This window comes from Acinonyx jubatus, chromosome B4 (assembly GCF_027475565.1).
Source record: "Acinonyx jubatus isolate Ajub_Pintada_27869175 chromosome B4, VMU_Ajub_asm_v1.0, whole genome shotgun sequence".
Taxonomy (NCBI): domain Eukaryota; kingdom Metazoa; phylum Chordata; class Mammalia; order Carnivora; family Felidae; genus Acinonyx; species Acinonyx jubatus.
This window is the reverse complement of record NC_069387.1, coordinates 56,403,320-56,418,188: the sequence shown is the minus strand read 5'-3', so window position 1 is coordinate 56,418,188 and position 14,869 is coordinate 56,403,320. Positions and strand designations below refer to the sequence as shown.

Genomic DNA, 14,869 nt, shown 5'->3' with positions numbered 1-14,869 from the left:
GGAGCTACTCCTGCCTTGCAATTCTCAGTTCGACACTTGGCAATGAGAATCAAACCGGGGCTATTTAGTGCAGCAGTAAATGGCCCGCCACATTAGCCCCCTGGCATGCTAAGCTATTAGGTTGTTTTACTGTTGTTAAAGTTACATTTGTTAGGTGGAGTTGCTGCCCTTCCATACAGACTCAGCAGTGCCTGATACTGGCGGAGGCGGCACGTGTACAAAACGTGTGCCATGCGGGACCCGAACGGCCAGGCAGTATGGCTGTGCTGCACATAAGAAGCATTCTTCTGTCTGAAAAAGCAGACACATGGATTATTATGATTCAAAACGAAGAAGAAAAGGAGACCACTGGACAATCATGATTTTTGCACTTTGCTGTGACTAAACTAATTACATGGGCTCGATTAACCATTAATTTATAGCAGTTTTTAAGTGAGCCACTAATTGTCATAGTGCCATGGAGAAGAAAGGCCAGGGATGAGAGGCACTAAATAAACTGGTGTGGCACTCCACAGACCAGCAGCCAGTGCTGCACACACACACTGGAGCTGGGCAGAATCTTCAGGAACCAAAAGATGAGCATGGGAATGAAGGAGAGATATTCAGGGTGCTTCAGTGGTTGTGTGTGTGTGTGTGTGTGTGTGTGTGTGTGTGTGTGTGTGTGGAGAGAGAGAGAGAGAGAGAGAGAGAGAGAGAATATTTCTGCAAAGAAAGGAAAATGCCAGTACTATATAGCTCCATGTAGCCAGCTTGCAGGGTTGAGTTGGCATTTGGTAACTTGGTAGCGGCTGCCAGTGTGTGTGTGGTGGGAGAAGAGGGAATAGACAACAAGAAAAACACATAGAGCTTAAAAAAAGATGTAAAATGATTCACTTCATGCCATATGGACAAAAATGTTGTCACAAAAATAAGGCCAAAAAATAGTGCCAGGTTAGACTTTTAGTTCAAAAACATATGTATAATCATCCCCATGAACATGAATTTTAATTAGTATTTTGATAGAGAGAAACCAGATATTTTTTTAACCTGCTCTGTTCTTGTTTTCTGTTCCTCTCCCAGTTTTAGCCTCCATTAAACATTCATATACTGTATGTTTTGTGTCTGTATGAAGAAAATGCCTTATCCCTGGATTGGTGGGAACGCAAACATCTTGGTTTTCTGTGGCATACAAAATATCTTCCCAGTGGAGCTCACAAGCAGAAACTTATCGCTGGGAAATCTAGAGCTCTCTCGGAGCCCTGGGCACACCAGGAAGGAAGGACGCCATATGCCTTTCCCCTTTGTCAATGGAGGCATCTGTACCCATTTGCTTCCCCAGATCGACTCTTCACACCCATCCACATCTCATCTCCCTGGGATGCCTTTTAAAAATGAAACAAGTTTAGTCTATATACATATTACTATGTGACAGGGCAGTTTTAGAGAAAAATGGGTAAGATTATCACCACAGCAACTTTAAAAAAAAATAGAACATATAACTTATTGATAAATAAACTTAATGAATGCTCACATTTTACATATTAGTTTTCTTCCGTCTACTTCTCAAAAGGGTTTCAGATGACATCACTCATCAGAAGATACTGTGCTGAATCATCTTCCCTTAGTAAAGCTCTTTCCCACCTTAAATAAGGTGCCTCAATTAATGCCCTGCATATGATAATGAGATGCTGATATAACAACATGCTTCTGTTAGCAATGAATTTGCTGCTTAGAGGGCCACCCACACCCGAGGGTGTTGGTTTTTTTTTTTTTTTTTTTTTTACCATAAAAGAATACAGGGGAATCAGATATGTGATTTTAAAGTGATACAATTGAATAAAAAACCTTGTATTATAGATCAGTCAAGTCTTGGTGCAACAGTATTCACCTAGTTTGTATTCTTTATTAAAATCCCTGAGCTTGCCTCTTAGTATTAGCTGTACTTCATTCTCTTCCAAGGGCAAGGATAAGACCAATGATAGTCTTAGGAAAGGTGAATTTTACCAAGCTCTTGGCATCTCTCAGGAGTTTCTCAGACTTTTTTTTTTTTTTTTGGCAAACACTAACACAGCCATTCCTTTTTTTCTTTCTTCTTCCCTTTATCCCCTGAGGAAACTCGGGTCCCTTCAGCGAGAGTGTGAGGCCCTGTAGCCTGGTTGACTACACCCTCTTGGTGTTGGCAGTTCTCTCTGGGCTTGTTGTCTAGACCTCTACTCTTCCTCAGAGCCATTTGTCATCATTCCTGTGGCGTTTATGACAACAGCAGAAAATGTGCCATTGGGCACTCAGTGATCTCAAGCCACAAATGGAGATCATATCTAACCGTTATTTTGGGACTGCTGCAAGGATGGCTTTCACATTAGTAGGCTGCCTCACTTGGGGAAGAGTAGAAAACACTATTGCTAAATACACCTGCCTGCTTTCAGAACTAACGCAGGTGTCTGTTTTCTGAAAACGATGTCCAAGCTTTTGTGTCAGATTGGATTCAGTAGATCTTTTAATTTATTCATTTAATTACTATTTTCAAGCCCTGAATATGAGTTCTAAATGTAAAGAAAGTTAAGAGTTGTTTCTTGCTACAGAGATGCTTGTACATAGGCAAATGTTTCCCTGGCTCTTATGTTTTTAGGACTTCTCGTGGGTTTAGGTTAGTGTAAGGTCTCAAGAAAGTCTTCTGAGAGGAAGAAAAAACATTTTAAAGTGCTAAAATTTTAGAACTTTTCTCTTACAGATCTGTATTCAAGACTAGGAATACATTTGAGCCCTAGTGAAAACATCAAAAGTAATTCAGGCTTCCCGATCCTACTCCTTTTCCATATCAGAAATGTAGAGGTAACTGACAGCTGTAGACTATGCAGAGTAGACTCAGGCAGCCTCCTTTCCCACCAGTGATATTCTGGGAATCCTATGAGGATTTGAAAAAATACTCATGCAGGCTATTAATTATGAAATTATTTGCAATTTCAAAATACTGTAAAATAACCTAAATCTCCATCCATTGAATAAATGAAAGTGTGTCCATATAATGAAGTATGATGCAGCTGTAAAAAATAATGGAGCACTAATATGGAGACATTTCCAGGATACATTGTTAGTGAAAATTTTAAAAACTTAAGAGAGTATGTATAGACTCTTTACTTTTCTCTACTTTACTCATAGTATACAGTATGCTGTATATTGCACAAGAAAGGACAAATAAGAATGAATGGATATTTGCTTATTGTTACCAAAAATACAGGAGGGATAAGCTAGAATTAATAAAAATAATTACATATAACGTGTGGGTGGGAATGAACAGAAGGGATGGAGATGGAAGTAAGTCCTCAGAGTTACCTTTATATATAGTTTTGACTTTTGGAAAATTCAAGTACCATGTATGGGATGGGAATGGGAAAATATCTGTAATATTTGATACTAACATTGATGGAAAGCTGAATGATGATTATTGTTGGTACAAGGCAATGAAGGGAAATCATGAGATTGATACCTATTGCTTTTATCTATTACTGGTACTTTCCCATTAAATTTATTTATTTCTTTTCTTTCCCACTAAATTTATTCCTTAATTATTATTTTCTTGCATTTCTACACTACCAATAATCGCTTCTTCCTCTCCTATGCTAGTAGTCCTTTTGACAAGAGAGGAAAATAAATGAAACTATTAATAGTTTTTTCATTTTGGCAATAATTTGAGCCAATGATGTGATTTTATATTGTGTATTCTCAGGAGAGGAGGATACAGAATCAGTGCATATTCTTTGCCAGTTTCTAAGTCTTTACAATTATTAAAAAACATACATTATAGGAAATATTACTTGCTTCCTGAGCCACATTGTTTTTTTTTTCTTTTTATTTACTAGAAAATGCCAATATGTACCATTTTCTACTAATACATAACTATCTCCCTGAAAGTGTAACATGCTTTTGGGGTTAACCTTCTGGAGGCAAGAGACTAGTCATTAGTAAAATTATTTTAAGAAAATGAAACATGACTATGGAAAGGAAAAAGGAAACTAAGGCTCAATAATGGTTAATTACCCAGTGCCCCAAAATGTTAATATTTTATTTTTTAAAAATATTTTAAATATTTTTTTTATCTTTGAGACAGACAGAGCACGAGCAGGGTAAGGACAGAGAGAGGGGGAGGCACAGAATCTGAAGCAGGCTCCAGGCTCTGAGCTGTCAGCACAGGGCCCTGTGCGGGGCTCGAACTCATGGACTGCGAGATCATGACCTGAGCTGAAGTCGGACGCTTAACCGACTGAGCCACCCAGGCACCCCGACCCAAAATGTTAATATTTTAAACTTCTTGCTAACTTCTGCTCTGGATCACTGCTTCAGCATGGTTGTATACCTCTTTTATAAAACAAAGATGGGAGATGTACATTATTTAAAAATTGGTGTGTATTGGGCCTTCTTGAGGCAATTTTTTTTTTGTGGGGGGAGAACCCATGACTTTGATGATGGATAAAGTAACCTATGGGGTCATATTCTCATCTTTTGATCCTGATGTCGCTGTTCACCTGAGGGAAGCAAAGGAAGAAGGACATGTGAATCATGAGGTTTACTTCTTTATTGGTGTGGAATTTGTATTCAGTTTAATAAAAATTTATTGGCACCTGTTTTGTGTCTAGCACTTGAGTAATTCCTTTTACTCAATGACCTTGTCCTTAAATAGGCAAAATTTCATAGAGTTTCACCAAGTTCAAGCAGTCTGAGAATTAAACATAGTGTATAGGTAGAAAGCCAGAAGATGACTATAGTGATGTATAGAGTGAGCACCCTGTGTGTTTCTAATGAGAATGAAAGGAATTTATGAAGCCTAAATATCCTCTGTTTAGTTTTAAGTCAGTGATCATGATATTAAAGAAAGTTGTATCGTTCCACATATCAGTGCTTTTCATCATGCAGTGACATAGTGAAAAAAAATAACCAAGTAGAGACGTCAGTTCCCCATATCAAAAGCTATGAAATATAAGTGCTCCCAGCCAAAGAAGGCAAGATCTGGAATTTTTTTTTAAATGTGGATATATAGAATAAATATGCAACCCTCCTGATAATGTTGGCTGATGAAATGAAATTCACCAACTGTAATTCTGGCACGGAGAGACACACATAGTGCCCGCATGCACGCACGCGCGCGCACACACACACACACACACACACACACACACAGACACGTGCACACACGCGCGCACATATACACACATATCCTCAGCATATCCTTCATCATTTGCTATCTTATTTACATTTCATTTGCTAGAGTAAATTCTATCATTTGAACTTTAAAAAAATGTATTTCAATATTACTTAGGGAAAAATAGGAAATAATGTGATTGGCTTTCAAATAGCTTATTACCATTCATATACTCTCAAGATAAATTATATTAAAGGAAAAAAAAAACCAGAAAGAAAGAAACCCTGTTTCAGCTTCCGAAACATTCTAAATGGAGACTTAGCTCTAAGTAATCAAAATTGCTTTAGTTGTGCAGAGCGGCATTAAAAGCCTTGTCCACTAATTGAGTGAAGCAGTGCTATGGAGCAGTCCTGTCCCCTCATTAGGTGAACTTGCAGGCACTGTTTGTCATACTGGGTTGCCGGCCTCAATCTAACAGTACTGCTGGCTCAAATTAGCGGTAATTCATTATGACACAGTATGTCCTTCTGTGAAACAACAATGTGAAGCCCATGGGGCATCTGTCTGCCACTTGCACTTCCTTATCACATTCCTTCCCACTTCAGGGCAAGTGACCACCTTCGCCTGAGCCTTCTAACTTCTTTAGCTAACTGGTGATTGGAGATGCAGTTTGAGTGAAGCATTGCATCCACCTCCCTTCCACAGATGTTGTAGACAGGAAGAGGGTGGGTATCAATGGGCCCAGTCCTTCTGGAAAAAGATGACATGTTCTGAAGGAAGCAGAGTGCTCTTGTGTATATGTGTGAGTGCAAGGACTTCTTTTTGAATGCAAATACCTCCCTTGTTGTCAGATCATAGGGGATGTTAATAGAAAATACTGAGGTAAAATGTTCATAAATGTGATAGAATTCTGAAAAGAATGAAAGGTTTCTGACCATATACGTTCGGCTATTCAACGACACATTTGGAGAGAAACTTCATGTTTATATGATGAGCATTGCTGTTCAAAACGCAACTTTTCTACTCTTATGAGCAGGTAGATTGCTATCACTGGGGAAAAGTTCTAGCAGTCATGCAATTGGATACTTCCTCTTGTCAACTCTAAATTTTGTGTTGTGTCAATTAGCTCATTGTGTTGATTCAGATAATTTCTTCTGTCTATGGAGGAACAACTAAATTCAGCTGCTAAAGAATCTCTAAACCATGTCTGGATACAGCTTTTCCTCTGAGATCCTTAACTTGACCATGGATGTAGAAAACTTTGCACATATTGACTGTTGACTCTACAGCGTTGGGTACTTATTAGTCAATGAGTGAGGTTCAGGGCTGTTGTGCCCCCACTGTTTTTCCAAGGCTGAGCCTAATCTCACTGTAGGACATCTACTCCAAGTAATATGGGCCTAGTGGGATTTTAACAGCATTAAAAGCCTGCCGCCTAACATACCATTTATCATTTGAAATTCCACAATTAGACTCATTCCTTTGGATGATATTTAGAAAACATAAAACACAAACTTTTCTTGATATAATCTGATTGCTTAAGCTAGTTCATACATTACGATTAGTTACTAGTAATTATTTATCTACTATTTATTTCTGTAAACTCTATCCCTTCATAAAAAGCACTCTAACAAAATCCATCAGTTTAGAAATAGTACCCATTACCTCATTTTACAAAATTCTTACATTAAACATAGATACGTGTTTTTAGATAGTAGTTCTTAATGAGTCTTGACTGAATTCCGGCTTTCTTCACCAAATCTGCTTCATCCCTATTCAGTCTTCACGGTTTCAGTGAATAGCAACTCCATCCTATTTGCTCATTCCAAACACCTAGGAGTCATCCTTGACTTCTAGCTTTCACTCACATCCATATCCAATTAATTCACTGGCAAATGCTTTCTGCAAAAATATACATTCTGAATTGACCACTACCATTTGGCTCAAGATAACACAAACTGTTGCCTGGAATATTAAAATAGACTCTTCAGACCTACCTTCACTCTATTTATAACATAGCTTTGAAAATAAGTGGTGTCATTTTAGTTGTCAAAAGGTCTGGGGATTATTACTGGCATTTAGAGATGCAAAATGACCTACCATGGGTTTGATGGTCAGGACAAGGAGGAGTTACCCACAGAAAATTCCACTTTTGCTCAAACCCCTTCAATGGCTGCTAATTTTTCTGAGAATATAAGCCAGTAGTATTACAATGGCCTACAAGGCATTACACAATCCTTCCTTCTTCCTCCCTCACTTATCTGATCTCATTTCCTGTTAACTCTCATTCATTCACTGCATTACAGCCACTCTGAAAATACAGTCACGCTGGCATGCTATTCCCACCACCTGAAAAGTTCTTCCCCCAATATACTAGTCTTACTCCTTCACCTCCTTATTCAAATGTCTTCTTTCTCAGTTACCTGGTTGTAGAGTATCTTTTCAGATTCCTAACCACAAGCTATTTTGCCACTGAAATACTGATCACTATCCAACATATTTTGTTATATTCTGGTCTTTCTTCACTTACCAGACTATATCTTACAGTATCTTACATGAGAGATTTTTGTCTGTTGTTTTGTTTTCTGTTATTATCACGTAGCTTAGACTATCTGGTACATAGTAGGTGCTCAAAGAGTTATTGAATGAAAGAATTTAAACTCATAAAAACCTTAGGTAGTATTGCATTAAAGAAATGAAAATTTAAAAGCTGAGGGGCTAGTAGATTAGTCAAGATACACATAGCTTAGTAAAGAGAGGAGTTTTCACCTGTTCTCATGAATACATGTATTTATTCATCCACTAAGTATTAAACTCCAATTTAAATCAGGTACTTTTATAGGTGCTAGAGGTAAAGCAATGGAGAAAATAGGTAAGGGCATGTAACAAAACTAGTTTTAGAGATGCTAAGTGCTATGCAGGAAATAAAAGGAAGAAGGGGGTACTGACAGGTGGCAGGGGGAGGCCTCCAATTATTGTATATTTCCCACCGTAACCTGACTAACTCATTTCTACACTAATAATAATTAGTTTGTTTGATATACAGTAAAACCTTGGTTTGTGAGCATAATTTGTTCTGGAAACATGCATGTAATCCAAAGCACTTGTACATCAAAGCAAATTTCCTCATAAGAAATAATGGAACCTCAGATGATTCATTCCACAACCAAAAAATATTCATATAAAATGATTACAATACTGTAATATGATACAGAGTAATAAAATAGAAAATATAAAGAAAAATAACTTAACCTGCACTTACCTCTGAAAACCTTGTGGGTGGTATAAGACAGACAAGAAAGAGGAGGGTTACTGTGTAGGATGACTTTCACTATCACTAAGGGAATTACTGCTATCTATTGACTCAATGGAATCTTTTTCTGCATGGGGGCCATTGTATACGCTCACACAGATGTTGATTACAGTATGGTATTAATGAACTCTTGTCATATACTGTATTTAATGAAGTTGGCAGTAAGGCAGCAGAGGAAAGGGTCTCTCCCTGCAGGCAGCCTGACCTAGAATGAAACAAAGCATTCCTCAGCTTACTCTTGTGTGGAAAAGCAAAGGACTGTCCATAGGTGCTTTGAAGTGACAAAAAATTCACTAGTGCCAGTTGTGGGCACCTTCCAACGTTCTGAAAAATCACTGATTTCTGCCAAACACCACGGCCTGAGAAGGAGCATTTGAACATGGGAGATGATCGCCTACAATCCCACAGTGAGAGAGGAAGAAAGAGAGAGGAACCATTGGCTCAGTGGTGATCATATGACATTTGGCATCATGTACTACGTGTGTTGCAAGACACTTATCAAGTTAAAATGTATTAGCAAACACTTGAAAAGAAAATAAAGTGGGGAATTGATACATAAAACAGGTATATTTTGAAGAGGTCTATGTGGCCTGTTGGAAATAAAATGGATTATGATGCGGGCTGTCTTGGGTTCAAGGATCAGCTCTGCTCCATGTTGACCATGTAACCCTGGACACTTAAGTTCACCTCCGTATTCTCATTTGTTAAGTATTAAGAATTCACACTTCATAGGTGGCTGTGAAGTAAGAAAGTGGTATAGATAAGGTATCTAATACATAATAAAAGAATAAATGGGTTTTTTTGTTTATTTTATTTATTTAATTTTTAAAAGTTATTTATTTATTTTGAGAGAGAGAGAGAGAGAGAGAGAGAGAGCGAGCGCACAAGCAGGGGGGCGGGGAGAGACAGAGAGAGAGAGAGAGAATATCCCAAGCAGGTTCTGCATTGCTAGTGCCAAAGCGGACATGAGGCTCAAACTTACTAACCGTGAGATCATGACCTGAGCCAAAATTGAGAGTTGGATGCTTAATTGACTGAGCCATCTACGTGCCCTGGTAACAAACGGTTTTTTGAAAGACTTTTGGCTACTGCACAGGAAATGGACCTGGATACGGTACCCCAGAGGGCATCTGTGTGCTGAGGAGAAAGATCAGGTTATTATGAGGTCACTAAGTACCAACTGAGAGCCTTTATAAAAATCCTTTCGCCTGGGTCACGATCTCGCGGTCCGTGAGTTCGAGCCCCGCGTCAGGCTCTGGGCTGATGGCTCAGAGCCTGGAGCCTGCTTCCGATTCTGTGTCCCCCTCTCTCTCTGCCCCTCCCCTGTTCATGCTCTGTCTCTCTCTGTCTCAAAAATAAATAAACGTTAAAAAAAATATTAAAAAAAAAATGGGGCGCCTGGGTGGCTCAGTCGGTTAAGCGTCCGACTTCAGCCCGGGTCACGATCTCGCAGTCCGTGAGTTCGAGCCCCGCGTCGGGCTCTGGGCTGATGGCTCAGAGCCTGGAGCCTGCTTCCGATTCTGTGTCCCCCTCTCTCTCTGCCCCTCCCCCGTTCCTGCTCTGTCTCTCTCTGTCTCAAAAATAAATAAACGTTAAAAAATATATATATTAAAAAAATCCTTTCTTTCCCCACTTAAATAGCAATATACAATTTGTATGAAATTTTTGTTATTGTATTTAATAACTTTATGCTATTATAAAAGTTATTTATTTGTGAAATGTTTAGAAAATGTAGATTAACAAAAGAAGAAAGTAAGAAATTCCTGTAATTCTAAAATTAGCATTGTCACCTTTCGGCTATCAGCACAGAGCCGAACATCGGGCTCTATCTCACAAAAGGCATAACCGACTAAGCCACCCAGGTGCTCCTGGGTTGAGTCTTGAGGGAGAGGAGATAAAGAAGAATTGCATAACATGGGCAAGTTGTCCCATGTGTAGAGTTTGGGACTGGAGCAAGGAGAACATCTAAGGAACATATAATGGTCCTGTAAGAGAAGAATAAGAATGTAGAGGAGGGCAATAGCTATTGAAATGGAGGGTAAAGGACAGATTTTGTAGATATTTAAGAGATGGGATGAGCATGACTCCATGGCCAATTAGATGTGGAAGGTGAGGGGAGGGGGGGAATCTCCCTTCAGTCTTATAAGAACTTTTTAATTAAAGAGTTGTAATTTTATGTAAATCACCTCTTTAATATCTTCTGAGTTCAGATAAATTTAAAAAATCTGAATTAGAGCAAAGGCTATTTCTATTTACATAGTAGATGGATGTAAGCAGGCAACTGTTGTTTCGTATTTCAGCATGCAGCACCACCATGCAAGTCCTTTCCTTTGGGAAAAGGACTTCATTCATTCTCTGCCTGTGACGATGGTACACCACAGAGTCCTATCCAATCATAGAACTTCATTCTGATTGCCATTAGGAGTGATTCAAAGAAAAAGCCCTGGTTTTTCCAATATGTATACACGAGTAATCTTCCCTTATGACATTTCATCTTCCCATTGAATGGTAATTAAAATACCTGTACCTTTTTGCTATGGCATGAATGATTATAATAAGAGTAAAAAGATGATATAACATTGATTGTCTACAATAATAGTGCTACTCAATGGACCAGGCACTCTTGAATTTGACATGCATTAACTCACTTAATACTGTTAACACCATATAAGGCATGCATTATTATAATTCTTCTTTAAAAGATGAGAAAGTAAAGGAACCAAGACATAAAGTAACTTTCCAGTGGTCAGGAAAAAAAAAAGTGCTGGAACTAGGATAGCCTGAGTTATCAAAATTTTCAATAGAGGAGATGTGGTATTTGTTTTTCGTTACCTTAAGGAATGATACTTAAAAGTAAATATCTTTTCTATAACGTTCAACTTAACTTTCAATTACTCAGAATTTCCTGGGAACAAACTAAGATGATTGATCTATTTTTTACTTAATACTTATTTAATTAGCTTGGTAATCAACTATATAAATTCTATTTCTATTTGGTGATAATGGTGATGCTATGTTATGTTTATCTGGTATGGATCATCTCACTTATCACTGGAAATTCCTACTTTATAATTTTTCACCTTATTTAATTCATTTATACACATTATAATATCTATTGTACAGTTAACTTCTCAAGTACAGAATCCATGTGTGATTAATCTTCCTAGCCTTCAGAGTACGCAGAAAAAGGAGAAATTACTGTTTACTTTGGGGCTCTGGAAACACATTAGTTCAATTATCACCTTGAATATGAGAAAACTAAAGTTCAGAAAGATCTTGCAACCTATAAGTCAAGGCCTGAACTCATATTCCGTTCTGGATAATCCCAAAACACATGTTGTTTTTATCTCTAAATTCTACCTTATAATGTATACAGTATCTTACAATAAGTACTCAGGTACTTTGATGAGTGTTGAATAGATAGATGATGGTTGTTACTTAGCAAATCTCCAACTTAAACCAAAGCAGTGTATGAATGCACTTTAGAGAAGGGAATGGAACTTATTTAAATTCTAATAGCAGAAAATATGCTTGAATAGTCAACATGTATTAAATAAAGAGATTAGCCACTATAGGTTACATAACTGGAATGGATCAAGCTGCTTAATCATAGAACTCTTTTACCATTATGAAATTGGGTAAATTTGAGACAGCCCCATAAAATAATGTAGCTCCCATTTTTTTAATGAATTCATATTAGAATTAAAAGTTAGATAGCATTGGGAAACTTCAATTTTATGTCACTGAAATTTAATATTTTTAAAGTATATGTTTTCTCATATACTTACCTTGTTTCATTTGGCAGCTAAAACTTTATAACAGTCATTCTTTTTTAAGTTTATTTATTTATCTTGAGATAGAGAGAAAGAAAGTAGGGGAGGGATAGAGAGACACACACACAGAATCTTAAGCAGGCTCAGCACTGTCAGCATGGCACCTGATGAGAGGCTCGAACTCACAGACTGTGAGATCGTGACCTGAGCAGAAATCAAGAGTCAGACAGCTGAGCCATTCAGGCACCCCTAATAGTCATTCTTAAATCGAGAATTCTAAAATCACTAAAGTATCTATGTGAATTCCAACTTTTAACAAATTGTATTCTGAACTATCACCATAGTTTGGATTAAAAACATTTTCCTTTCACTATCAGTCCTGATAAAGTGACAATTATACTTGGATTGTATTATAGTACTTGGAACTCTGTGGAAAGACTATCTCTGAAGACTAGTTTAAAAGTAGAACATCTTCCTATTATTTTATTAGTGGTATTTAAACTTGGCATGGCTTGGCAAGTTTATGGCTTGGGTTTATAGTTTTAACTCTTACGATTAGTTATATGATCCATTTTGAGTTAGTTTTTTACATGGGATTGAGGTAGGGGTTCTATTCCATTCTTTTGCGTATAGATATCCAGTTGCCCCCAACCATTTGTTGAAAAGACTATTATTATGTTCCAATACTAATTCTCAGATGTTACCTGGGTGTCCTATCATTCAATTCAATCTGACAATATCTGCAGTTAGCATCAGATCCCAGAAGTTAAAGTGTAAGGTCCCCAATGATTGCTCTTATTCAGAAAGTAACTGCAAGTACTGTCCCCAGGCAATGGGCACTTCTGCCTGCCAGAATTGGCTGCAAATTTGGGAGTTCCCACCATACTCCTTTAGCTTCGGTAATTCACTAGCATGACTCATAGAACTCAGGGAAGTGCTATACGTATTATGATTGTTTTATTATAAAGGATTCAAATGAATAACTTAGTTGAAGAGATACACAGGATGTGTCTGGAAGGGTCTTGAGCACAGGAGGTTCTGTTTTTGGGGAGTCAGGGTGTGCCACCTTCCCAAACCTCAGTGCTCACCAGGAAGCTCTCTGAGTCTCATTGTTTAGAACTTCCATTAAGTTTTCATTACATAGGCATGATTGATTAAATCATTGACCATGTGATTAAACTCAATGTCAAGCCCCTTTCCTCGAGTCTGGGGTACTGGGGTCCTGAAAGTTCCAGTCCTCAAATCACATGATTGCTTTTTCCACAACCTCTCCCATCCTGAAGCTATCTAGGGGCTCTGTTATGAGGCAAGTATAGCATAACAAAGGCATGCCTATCACTTGGTGAATTCCAAAGGTTTTTGAAGCTCTGTGCCAGGAATCAGGGAACAGAAATTCAGAGAACAGTTTTATTCACAACAGACCAGATTTCTTTCCTCCAGGGTCTTGGCAAGTGCGTCAAAAACCAAATGACCATAAATGTCTGGGTTTATTTCTGTACTCTCAATTCCATGCCATCCATTGATATGTATTTGTATCCTCATGCCAGTACCACACTGTCTTGATTACTATAGCTTTGCCTTAAGTTGTGAAGTTGAGAACTTTATATTCTCCAACTTTTTTTCTCGGCATTGTTTTAGCTATACTAGATCCCTTGAGTTCCATATGAATTTTAGGATCAGCTTATCAGTTTCTATCAAAAAAAGCTAGCTGAAATTTTGATAGGGCTATGTTGAATCTATAGATTAATTTGGAGAGTATGTTCATTTTAAGGATATTAAGTTTTCTGATCCATGAATGTGGGATGTCTTTTTTAGTGATGTTTGGTTTTTAATGTACAAGTCTTCCACTTCTGTTAGTAAATTTATACTTAAGTGTTTTTATTTTTTCCATGCTGTTGTAAATAGAACTGTTTTCTTAATTTTATTTTCAGAATGTTCATTGCTAGTATACAGAAATTTAATTGATTGATCAAATATCCTGCAACCTTACTGAACTTTTTCATTTTTTCTAATAGGTTTTTTAGTGAATTCCTTGGGATTTTCTAAATAAAAATAATGTTATCTACAAAAAGCTGGTTTTCCTTCTTCCTTTTCTATCTGGATGTGTTTTATTTCTTTAAAAATTTTTTTAATCTTTATTCATTTTTGAGAGAGAGAGACAGAGTGTGAGCAGGGGAGGAGCAGAGAGAGAGGGAGACACAGAATTTGAAGCAGGCTCCAGGCTCTGAGATGTCAGCACAGAGCCCGATGCAGGGCTCGAACCCACGAACCATGAGATCATGACCTGAGCCGAAGGCAGACACTCAACTGACTGAGCCACTCAGGGGCCCCAATGGATGTGTTTTATTTCTTGTTCTTTATTAACAAACCTGGCTGTAACCTCCAGTACAATGTTGAATACAAGTGGTATGAGTGGACATCCTTGTTTTATACCTGATCTGGGGAGAAAGCAGTCAGCCTTATATCATTAAGTATGATAGTTGTGGGTTTCTGTAGATGCTCTTTTATTAGGTTAAAGGAAGTTCTCTTCTATTGCTAGTTTGTTGAGTGTGTTTATCATGAAAATGTGTTGGATTCTGTCAAATATCTTTCGGACCTATTGAATAATTGTATGAGTTTTTATTTTATTAGTATGGTGTGTTACATTGTTTGCTATTTAGATGTTAA

General features: G+C 37.7%; 1 protein-coding gene across 26 annotated transcripts in view; it reads left to right on the top strand.

Annotated features, from left to right (window-relative positions):
• The window catches only part of SOX5 (SRY-box transcription factor 5), a 1,008,244-nt gene that overhangs the window by 323,398 nt on the left and 669,977 nt on the right, over positions 1 to 14,869 (top strand). Inside the window, exon 1 of one of the 26 annotated variants that reach the window (XM_053226004.1) lies at positions 10,100 to 10,799. The exons of the other annotated variants lie outside the window; for them this stretch is intronic. The gene's annotated coding sequence lies outside the window, so the exon portion shown is untranslated. Of the gene's footprint in view, positions 1 to 10,099; positions 10,800 to 14,869 lie in introns of those variants that run through there. 26 annotated transcript variants of the gene reach the window in all.